This window comes from Bubalus kerabau, chromosome 2, assembly GCF_029407905.1.
Source record: "Bubalus kerabau isolate K-KA32 ecotype Philippines breed swamp buffalo chromosome 2, PCC_UOA_SB_1v2, whole genome shotgun sequence".
NCBI lineage: Eukaryota > Metazoa > Chordata > Mammalia > Artiodactyla > Bovidae > Bubalus > Bubalus kerabau.
Genome location: NC_073625.1, coordinates 142,769,465 through 142,781,324, shown reverse-complemented (window position 1 = coordinate 142,781,324; position 11,860 = coordinate 142,769,465). Strand labels below are relative to the sequence as shown.

The 11,860-nt window shown below is 38.7% G+C and overlaps 1 pseudogene; it reads right to left on the bottom strand.

Moving 5' to 3' along the window:
• Window positions 1–5,681: 5,681 nt before the first annotated feature.
• LOC129644928 (PDZ and LIM domain protein 7-like) lies at window positions 5,682–6,590 on the bottom strand (annotated as a pseudogene).
• Window positions 6,591–11,860: the final 5,270 nt, after the last annotated feature.

The window sequence follows — 11,860 nt, the reverse complement described above, 5'->3', positions numbered from 1 at the left end:
AACGCCCTAAACTGAGTTCAGCATCTAGCTAATATGTGAAAGAGCCAGATAAGGACCCTGGTTCAGGAGTCAACTCTGCTTTTCCTCACACCCCCTAACCTTTCCCTATTATTGTTAGAAAGTTACAAATATTTAGAGTATATAAGCAGGTAGTGCAGTAAATGTTTTATGTGCATTATTCCTTTAATCTTGACTGTTACTCCTTTTTCAACCTTCAAATTTACTGTTAGAGTTTATACAAAGTGAAATTTACCCTTTTAAGTTCTATGAGTTTTGAAAAACATAGGCAGTTTTGTAACTACCACTGTAAACCTATAAACAAGGTACAGAATATTTCTCAAAACTTTCTTTGTGCCTCTTTGTGGTCAGTCCCCTCCCCCAACACCCAGCCCAGGCAATCATTAGCAACTATTTTGTCTGCACTTTAAATTGTGGAAGAAGGCAGAGAAAAGTTAAATAATTTGCCCCAAATTAGACAGCTAGCAAGTCAAAGAGCCAGGATTGAACTCTAAGGAAGTTTGTCTCCACAGTCACTGTTACTACCATATACTATTGCATGCTGCCTGTATACCACCGTATACTGCAGTCACACAAGCTTTGGGTTTGGAATCAAATGATCCAGCTTCATGCATTCAACAAATATAGTTGATTCTAGTCAAGTTGCTGGAACACTGGATTAGTGAATATTGAACTGTTGCTACTAGAGAAAGTACATATTACATTTCTGTGAGCATCACATTTTGGTCAGCTAACATATATAATCTTGCTTTATGTGTGCTTCTGTTTGAAGACACTGTATTTAATATAAATTGGCTCATTAACATTTAAGTCACAGCCAACAGCACTGTAATTCATGTACAAAGGAAGCTTATCTAACACGTGTGTTCTCTGTAAGGCATATCACAGACTACATGTGCTTAGGAACACTAGAGAGCACTACAATACTATATTTGGGGACCATTTTAAACAACCAAGTCATCAACGAAAGTCACAAAAAAGCAAAAAGAAACACAAATAGACTGTGAAAACAACAGTTGTTTACAGTTTGATATCTGAAACGAGGCAGAGCACTGCCTTCTTTGACCTTAGCTAGGAATATGTGCCTGGTGAGCTGCTGTCTATGGGGTCACACAGAGTTGGACACGACTGAAGTGACTTAGCAGCAGCAGCAGCAGCAGGAAAATATGTATTGGCTGACTAAAATCTTCTCCTATTTTGTAAATGTCCACAAATGAGCAAGAAAACACAGCGAAATTTGATTTTGGGGTCACAAGTAAACTTTAGTAATCAGGTATATTCATAAATATGGAATCCATGAAAAATGAGGGTTACTTTTTATCTTAGTCCACTCAGCTCTGGAATGACTGTGTTAACATCAGGACAGCCTGTTGTTCATTAGGTACTTGCTGTCCAGTGTAGGATACAATCGAGCAATTTTAACAGATACAATGCTGCTAAAGAAATAACTACAGGGTGCTGAAATAAAGGTCTTGGCCCTCTTTATCTGGTCTAGGTATTGTTCAGTTGAAATATAACAATCGATAAATTACTGGAAATGTCCAACCTACCAAGAATGAATCATGAAAAATCTGAACAGATCATTTAGTAGGAAGAATTATAGGTCAGTAATCAAAGACTCCCAACAAAGAAAAGTTCAGAACCAGATGGTTCCACTGGTGCATTATAACAGACATTTAAAGAAGAATTAATTCCAATTTTTTGTAAACTCTTCCAACATGTTAAAGGTGAGTGACCGTGAACTTCCAGATGTTCAAGCTGGTTTTAGAAAAGGCAGAGGAACCAGAAATCATATTGCCAACATCCGTTGGATCATCAAAAAAGCGAGAGAATTCCAGAAAAACATCTATTTCAGCTTTATTAACTATGTCAAAGCCTTTGACTGTGGATCACAATAAACTGGGGAAAATTCTGAAAGAGATGGGAATACCAGACCACCTGACCTGCCTCTTGAGAAACCTGTATGCAGGTTAGGAAGCAACAGTTAGAACTAGACATGGAACAACAGACTAGTTCCAAATTGGGAAAGGAGTACGTCAAGGCTGTATATTGTCACCCTGCTTATTTAACTCATATGCAGAGTTCATCATGAGAAATTCTGGGCTGGATGAAGCACAAGCAGAAATCAAGATTGTTGGGAGAAATACCAATAACCTCAGATATGCAGATGACACCACCCTTATGGCAGAAAGTGAAGAACTAAAGAGCCTCTTGATGAAAGTGAAAGAGGAGAGTGAAAAAGTTGGCTTAAAGCTCAACATTCAGAAAACTAAGATCATGGCATCCAGTCCCATCACTTCATGGCAAATAGATGGGGAAACAATGGAAAACAGTGGCTGACTTTATTTTTGGGGGCTCCAAAATCACTGCAGATGGTGACTGCAGCCATGAAATTAAAAGACGCTTACTCCTTGGAAGGAAAGTTATGACCAACCCAGACAGCATATTTAAAAGCAGAGACATTACTTTGTTAACAAATATCTGTCTAGTCCAGGCTATGGTTTTTCCAGTGGTCATGTATGGATATGAGAGTTGGACTATAAAGAAAGCTGAGCACCGAAGAACTGATGCTTTTGAACTGTGGTGTTGGAGAAGACTCTTGAGAGTCCCTTGGACTGCAAGGAGATCCAACCAGTCCATCCTAAAGGAGATCAGTCTTGAGTGTTCATTGGAAGGACTGATGTTGAAGCTGAAACTCCAGTACTTTGGCCACCTCATGCGAAGAGCTGACTCATTTGAAAAGACCCTGATGCTGGGAAGGATTGAAGGCAGGAGGAGAAGGGGATGACAGAGGATGAGATGGTTGGATGGCATCACGGACTCAATGGACATGAGTTTGGGTAAACGCAGGGAGTTGGTGATGGACAGGGAGGCCTGACGTGCTGCGGTTCATGGAGCCGCAAAGAGTCAGACACAACTGAGTGACTGAACTGAACTGAAAGATGAGTGATCACTTCTGGACTCACTTTATGAGGCCAGCATTACTCTATTAACCAAAACCAGACAAAGACACTACAAGAAGGGAAAATAATAAGCATAGTGCAATATGAAAGTATTAACAACCTGAATTCAGGAAGGAACAAATAAGAGGTATGGGATTAATAGATAAAAACTACTGTATATAAAATAGATAATTAACAAAGACATACTGTATAGCACAGGGAATTATATCTACTACCTGTAATAATCTATAATGGAGTATAATCTGCAAAAATACTGAATCACTATACTGTACACCTGAAATTAGTATTGTAAATCATCAATACTTTAATGAAAAGGAAGTCCATTTGCAATTTCTTCGAAAAGAATAAAATTCTAGGGAGTAAATTTAACCAAGGAGGTAAAAGATCTGAAAACTCTTTAAGACTTTGAAATTGAAGAAGACACAAAATATATTCCATGCTTATGGACTGGAAGAAACAATATTGTTAAAATTTCCATACTACTCAAAGCAATCTAATATTCAATGCAGTTCTATCAAAATTCCAATGGCATTTTTGCACATAAATAAAAAAATCCTAAAATTTGTATACAACCACAAAATATCCCAAGTAGTCAAAGTAATCTAGTGCAGGAAGAAGAATAAAGCTGGAGGCATCATGTTTCCTGTTTTCAAACTATACTACACAGCTGTAGTAATCAAACAGTACGGCATTGTGCAAAAACAGGCACATAGATGAACGAATTATAAAAGTAGTCCAGAAATAAACTCATGCCTATATGGCCAACTTGATGACAAAGGAGGCAGGAATATACAATGGGGAGAGTATAGTTCTTCAATAAATAAGGTTGAGAAAATCGGATAGCCAGATGCACAAGAATGGAACTGGTCTCCTATCTTATACCGCACATAAAAATTAACTCAAAATACATTAAAGACTTGAACATAAGAACAAAAACCATAAAAAATATAGATAAGCTTCTTGACATTGATCTTGGTAATGATTTTTTTGGATAGTTCATTAAAAGCAAAAGTAGCAAAAGAAAATATGAACAAGAATTACATTAAACTGAAAAGCTTCTGCATAGTAAAGCAAATCATCAACAATGTGAAAAGACAACCTATGGAATGGAAGAAAGTATTTGCAAGTCATACATCTGATAAGGTGTAAGTATCCAAAAATACATCAAGAATTCATGCAAAATTCGGGGACTTCCCTGGTGGTCCCGTGAATAAGAATCTGCCTTGCACTGCAGGGGACGTTAATTCAAGCCCTGGTTGGGGAACTAAGATTCCTCAAGCTGAGGGGCAACTAAGCACTTGCACCCTAAATAGAATCTGTGTGCGACAGTGAAAGATCCTGCATGATGCAATGAGGATCCCACGTACTGCAACTAAGACCTGATACAGCCACATAAATAAATAAATATTAAAAATAAGCAATTATTAGAGCTCTTGAATACAAAATTAGCCATTGTTGTTTTTAAAAAAGAATTCATGCAATTCAGTAACCAAAAAAAAAATCTGATTTTAAAATAGAGGGATGGGATATACATTTTTCCAAAGAAGACATACAAATGGCCCACAGGTACATAAAAAGTTTCTTAACATCACTAATCATCAGGGAAATCAAAATCACGATATTATCACCTCACTCCTGTTAAAATGACCATCATCAAAAAGACTAGAGATAACAAGTGCTGGTAGGTTGTGGAGAAAAGGAAATCTTTGTGCACAGTTTTGGGGACTGTAAAATGGTGCAACCTCTATGGAAAACAGCAGGGAGGTGCTTCAAAACATTAAAAATAGAACTACCATATGATCTAACAATCCCACTTTTGTGTATATATCCAAAGGGAATGAAAACAGGATACTGAAGAGACATCTGCACTCCTATGTTCATTGCAGTATTACTCGCATAATCAAGGTATGGAAATAACCTAAGTGTTTGTCAGTGGGTGAGTGGATAAAGAAGCTGTGGTATATATTCACAATGAATACAATATTATTCAGTCATGTGAAAGAAGAAAATCCTGCCACTTTTGAAACATAGATGAACACATAGATGCTAAGTGAAATAAGCCAGGTGGAGAAAGAAAAATACTGAATTTAGATTTCATTATATGTGGAATCTTGAAAAACAAACCAGAAACAGAGAGTAGAAAATTGTGGCCAGGACCTAGGGAGAAATAGGAAGAGATTAGTAAACAGGTATAAACTTTCAGCTATAAGATGAATAAGGTATAAGGATGTATTGTATAGCATGGTGAATCAACACAGTGTTGTATAAGAGAGTAGAATGTCAATGTTCTCATCAAAAAAAGATAAATGTATGACATATGACATGATGGATGTGCCAATTAACTAGATGGGAGGAATCCTTTCACAGCATATGTTTGTGTGTGTATGTGTGTGTATACTCAGTTGTGTGTGACTCTTTGCAACCCCATGGACTGTAGGCCACCAGGCTCCTCTGTCCATGGAATTTTCCAGGCAAGAAAATGAGTGGATTGCCATTTCCTACTGGAGGATCTTCCCCACCCAGGGATCAACCCCTGCCTCTTGCATCTCTACATTGGCAAGCAGATTTTTTTTTTTTAAGCAGGGCTAAGAAGTTATTTTCATGCATAAGCCAGCACAGACGTGGCAGACAGCAATACCATAGGGCAAAGAGTGAGGGCAGTATCAAATGGAGCCAGGCCCAGTGCCAGTAGGGCAGCCAGGGCTAGGCCAGCAGGAGGCTCAATGCAGGGGCAAGAAAGGGATGGGTGAGGTAGGCAGAAGCTGGAAATGCCAAGGGGAGGTGCCCTAGGTGGAAGAACAGAAAGAGAGGCAGAGAGGGCAGCCAGCCAGCGAGGGCCAGACTACCATTGCATGTTGGGCACATGGGCAGAGTGCCAGGGGTGCCAGTCCTGGAGGTGGGTGTGGCATGGGCTCTGCAACTCCAGGACATAGTTTTCCCTTGGTTTCTTCAGGTGCTCCTCATCAGGTCTTGCATGAACTCGGTGCTCGTGAGGTGGGCGAGGATGCAGAAGGAATGGGACTGGCTTGTCCCAGACCTCGGCTGCCAGTCTTCTGTGTCCTCCATCAGCCACTACTTGCTGAGCAGCTGTCCATTCTGCTACAGGGCACTGTCAGCAAGCAGGGTTGCCCTGAAGGCCAGGTGTATTGTTGAGGGAAGCACTGGGTGCAAAGGTATACTGCCTGGATGGGGGTGGGAGTGGGGAGAGGGGATCCATGGCGAGGGGCCAGGGCCTTCTGCTGTTTCCTCTGAGGGGGCTGAGCCCTCCTGAGACCAAGGCTGAGGCTCTCCCCACAGGCATGGATCTTGTTCTGGGCTTCTATGTGTATGAGGCCCCCTGCATTCTCACCATCAACACTCAGCACCCAGTCACCCACGGCCATGCTGGATGAGGCGTTCTTACCATCAATACTCAGCACCCAGTCACCCACAGCCATGCTGGCCTGCGCAGCTTTACCTCCAGGACTGAGTGAGCCAGGAGATGGAGAAGGGCACAGTGAAGTCCTTGCCCACCTGTGGCCAGAAGCCCCAAAGTGCTGGCCCCTCCAGCACCACCTAAAGGAATCCACAGGGCTGCTCCTGCTGGGATTGTGAAGTGATTCCCAGGTGGCACCTGTGGGCAGAACTCCAAGTAATAAATTAAAAAAAAAAAAAAAGGTAAATTGAATGTCATCAATATTGAAAATGTTTGTACCTTGAAGGACAACATCAAAAAAGTGAAAATAAAATCATACAAAGAAAATATTTGCAAGTCATATATTTGATAAGGGATCTGTATACAGAAATGTAAATGTCTCTTACAACTCAAACAGAAAAATAATTTTTAAAAATTGGCTAAAGATTTGAATAGATGTTTCTCCAAAGAAGATATGCAAATGGTTATTAAACACAAAAAACTTATCAACATCATCAGTTATTAAGGAAATGCATATCAAAACTACAGTGAGACACCACTTTACACCCACTAGAATGACTGAAATGAAACACAGTAACAATTGTTGCAAGGATGTAGAGAAATTGGAATCTTCATACATTGCTAGTGGGGCTGTAAAACAGCACAGCTGCTTTGGAAAACAGTTTGGCAGTTTCTCAAAATATCAAACTTAGAGACAGCATATGACCTAACAATTCTACATCTAGTTATATACTCAAAAGAATTGAAAATGTTCATCCCTGCAAAAAACTTGTACATTAATGTTCATAACAGCATTATTCATCATAATAAAAAACGAGAAAAACTTAATTGCTCATCAGCTGATGAATGGATAAATGAAATAGGCTATTCTATATAATGGAACATTCAGCAATAAAAAGGAAGAAGTACTTATAAATAGTAAGTGTGGATTATTCTTAAAAATTATGCTACATGAAAAAAGCCAGTCGCAAAGGCTGCATGTTGAATGATTTCATTTATATGAAATGTCTAGAATAGGCAAATCCATAGAAACAGACAGTAGATTAGTGATTGCTGGGACTGGGTGGAGGAGAGAATGAGAGATTATTGCTAATGGGTACAGGGCTTCTTTGGGGGTGATGAAAATGTACTGATAATAGATAATATGGTTGTACAATTCTGAATATACTAAAAATCACTGAATTGTACATTTTAAAAGGGAAATTACATGATAAGTGAATTATACCTCAATTATGTCCACCCTAGACAACATATTCAAAAGCAGAGACATTACTTTGCCAACTAAGGTACATCTAGTCAAGGCTATGGTTTTTCCAGTGGTCATGTATGGATGTGAGAGTTGGACTGTGAAGAAGGCTGAGCGCCGAAGAATTGATGCTTTTGAACTGTGGTGTTGGAGAAGACTCTTGAGAGTCCCATGGACTGCAAGGAGATCCAACCAGTCCATTCTGAAAGAGATCAGCCCTGGGATTTCTTTGGAAAGCATGATGCTAAAGCTGAAACTCCAGTACTTTGGCCACCTCATGCAAAGAGTTGACTCACTGGAAAAGACTCTGATGCTGTGAGGGATTGGGGGCAGGAGGAGAAGGGGACGACAGAGGATGAGATGGCTGGATGGCATTACTGACTCGATGAACGTGAGTCTGAGTGAACTCCGGGAGTTGGTGATGGACAGGGAGGCCTGGCGTGTTGCGATTCATGGGGTCGCAAAGAGTTGGACACGACCGAGCGACTGAACTGAACTGAACTGAAAGCTATTACTTAAGAAAAGATAAAAAATGAGGATTAATACTCATCTACTCAGCATAAATAATTTCACCATACTATAGTGAGTATCCTTTTGCGACCCTACGCCTTCATATGCTTTAAATGAAAAACTCAATTTGTCATTACTTTCCTGAATATTAATTAAAAAGAGAAAAAAATCAATATAATTCACCACATTAATAGAAAAATGTTGAAAAACATACAATTATCTAAGTGGATGCAATAAAAAAGTGACAAAATTCAGTACCCATTGCTGAGAGAAACAGCAAACCAAGAATATAAAGGAACTACTTCAACCTGTGGGGTGGAGGTGGCCAACTAATGCCATATTCAACAGTGAAAGACGGAACATACTCTCTATTTCTTTTCTATTGTGCCCACAACAAATTGCAACAAATTTAGTGCCCTAAAATAACACTCATTTAAAAAATTACACAGTATACATCAGAAGTCCATGCCAGGATGGCTCAGTTTTTTCTCTGGATTTTAACAGGCCAAATTCAAGTTTTCAGCAGAGCTTTTTTTTTTTTCTGAAGGCTCTGAGGATGAATCCACTTCTAAGTTCATTCAGGTTGTTGACAGAATTCAGTTCCATGCAGTTTTAGTATTGGAGTTCTATTTCTTTGATGGTTGTCAGATGGAGATTGTGCTCAGCTTGTAGAGGTCACTTGTGTAACTTGGCTTATGGCCCCTTTCCTCCATTTTCAAAATCAGCAACGGCTAGTCAAGTCCTTCTTATGCCTTGAATCTCTTTGAAGAATTCTTCTTCATCTGTCATCTACTACTTCTCCTTCTTTAGCATCTCTCTGACTCACTTTTCTGCCTTCTTCTTCCACTTTTAAGGGCTTATGTAATTACATTGGACCCAGCATGATAATCTTCCTAATTTAATGTTGAGCTGATTACTACCTTAATTCCATCTTTAGAGTCCCTACACAGCATACCCAGGTTGGTACAGACATACCTTACAGATATTGTGGGGTTTGCTTCCAGACCAGCATAATAAAGGGAATATCACAATAAAGTTAGTCACACAATTTTTTTTTGGTTTCTCAGTGTATGTAAAAGTTATATTTATACTATAATATAGTCTAATACATGTATAGTAGCACTATGTCTTTAAAATGTATGTATCTTAATTTTAAAATGTTTTCCTGTTAAAAAAAAAAGTCCAACCATCATCTGAACCTTCAGCAAGTCATAGTTCAGTTCAGTTCAGTCGCTTGGTCGTGTCCAACTCTTGGCAACTCCATGCACTGTGCATCAAGGTCTTTTCCAATGAGTCAGTTCTTTGCATCAGGTGGCCAAAGTATTGGAGCTTCATCGTTAGCAACAGTCCTTCCAATGAGTATTCAGGACTGATTTCCTTTAGGACTGACTAATTTGATTTCCTTGCTGTCCAAGGGACTCTCAAGAGTCTTTCTCTAACACGACAGTTCAAAAGCATCAATTCTTCAGCACTTTCTTTCTAGTCCAACTCTCACATCATACATGACTACTGGAAAAACCATAGCTTTGACTATATGGACCTAGCTTTGACTATATGGACCTTTGTTGGTAAAGTAATTTTTATTACTGCTTTTTAGTATGCAGTCTAGGTTTGTCATAGCTTTTCTTCCAAGGAGCAAGCATCTTTTAATTTCATGGCTGCAGTCACCATCTGCAGTGATTTTGAAGCCCAAGAAATTAAGTTTGTCCCTGTTTCCATTGTTCCCCATCTATTGGTCATGAAGTGATGAGACCAGATGCCATGATCTTTGTTTTTTGAATGTTGAGTTTTAAGCCAGCTTTTTCACTCTCTAACTTTCATCAAGCGGCTCTTTAGTTCCTTTTCACTTTCTTCCAGAAGGATGGTGTCATCTGAATATCTGATGTTACTGATATTTCTCCTGGCAGTCTTGATTCAGCTTGTGGTTTATGCAGCCCAGCATTTCACATGATGTACTCTGCATATAAGTTAAATAAGCAAGGTAACAATATACAGCCTTGATGTACTCCTTTCCCGATTTTGAACCAGTCAGTTGTTCCATATAATGTTCTAACTGTTGCTTCCTGACCTGCATACATATTTCTTAGGAGGCAGATAAGGTAGTCTGGTATTCCCATCTCTTTAAGAATTTTCCACAGTTTTTTGTGATCCACATAGCCAAAGGCTTTAGCATAGTCAATGAAGTAGAAGTAGATATTTTCCTGGAATTCTCTTGCTTTTTCTATGATCCAACAAATGTTGGTAATTTGATCACTGGTTCCTCTGCCTTTTTTAAATCCAGCTTGAACATTGGGGAGTTCTCAGTTCACGTACTGTTGAAGCCTAGCTTGGAAGAATTTTGAGCATTCCTTTGCTAGTGTGTGAAATGAGTGCAATTTTGCGGTAGTTTGAACATTCTTTGGCATTGCCTTTCTTTGGGATTGGAATGAAAACTCACCTTTTCCAGTCCTGTGGCTACTGCTGAATTTTCCAAATTTGCTGGCATATTGAGTGCAGCGCTTTCACAGCATCATTTAGGATTTGAAATAGTTCAGCTGACATTCCATCACCTCAACTAGCTTTGTTCATAGTGATGCATCCTAAGGCCCACTTGACTTCACACTCCAGGATGTCTGGCTCTAAGTGAGTGATCACACCATCATGGTTATCTGGGTCATGAAGATCTTTTTTGTATAGTTTTCTGTGTATTCTTGCCACCTCTTCTTAATATCTTCTGCTTATGTTAGGTCCATACAGTTTCTGTCCTTTATTGTGGCCATCTTTGCATAAAATGTTCCCTTAGTATCTCTAATTTTCTTGAAGAGATCTCTAGTCTTTCCCATTCTATTGTTTTCCTCTATTTCTTTGCATTGATCATTTAGGAAGGCTTTCTTAGGTCTCCTTGCTATGCTGGAACTCTGCATTTAGATGTATATATCTTTCCCTTTCTCTTTTGCCTTTTGCATCTCATCTTTTCTCAATCATCATCTGAGCCTTTAGCAAGTCATAATAGTAACATCAAAGACCACTGATTACACATCACTACAACAAATATAATAATAATGAAAAAGTTTGAAATATTGAAAGAATTGCCAAACTGTGACACAGGAGGGACATGAAGTGAGCAAAAGCTGTTGGAAAAATGACACCAATAGAGTTGCTCAACACAGTGGTGCCACAAACCTTCAATTTCTAAAAAGTGCAATATCTGCAAAGCGTGATGAAGTGAGGCCGAATAAAATAAGGTATGCTTGTATTTGAATAATCAGGAGACGGGAATCATAGGGGACATTTTTAGAATTCTACCTACCTAGTCCTCTAAGAACAGGAACAAGACAAGGATTCTACTATAATCGCTTGTATTCAACATTGTATTGAAGATGCTACCCAGTGCAACAAGATAAGAAAAGTATACAGATAAGATATTACTTTACTTATGATCTTATGAACATCTAGTTGAAAATTCCATAGTATATAAAAGGGACTAGAAGTAACAAATGAGTTTTCAAGAATTGATAAATGAGGATACAAAGCCAACAGGAAAATCAGTTATATTTCTATGTTAGTGACAATTATAAATTAAATATTTTAAAAAGGAACCATTTACAATAGCATCACAAAATTGAATACTTATTAATAAAATAGATGTAAGGCCTGTATATTGAAAACTGTAAAATAATAAAAATATTCTGGAGTTAAGGTAAAGAAGACTTAAATAATTGGATACAT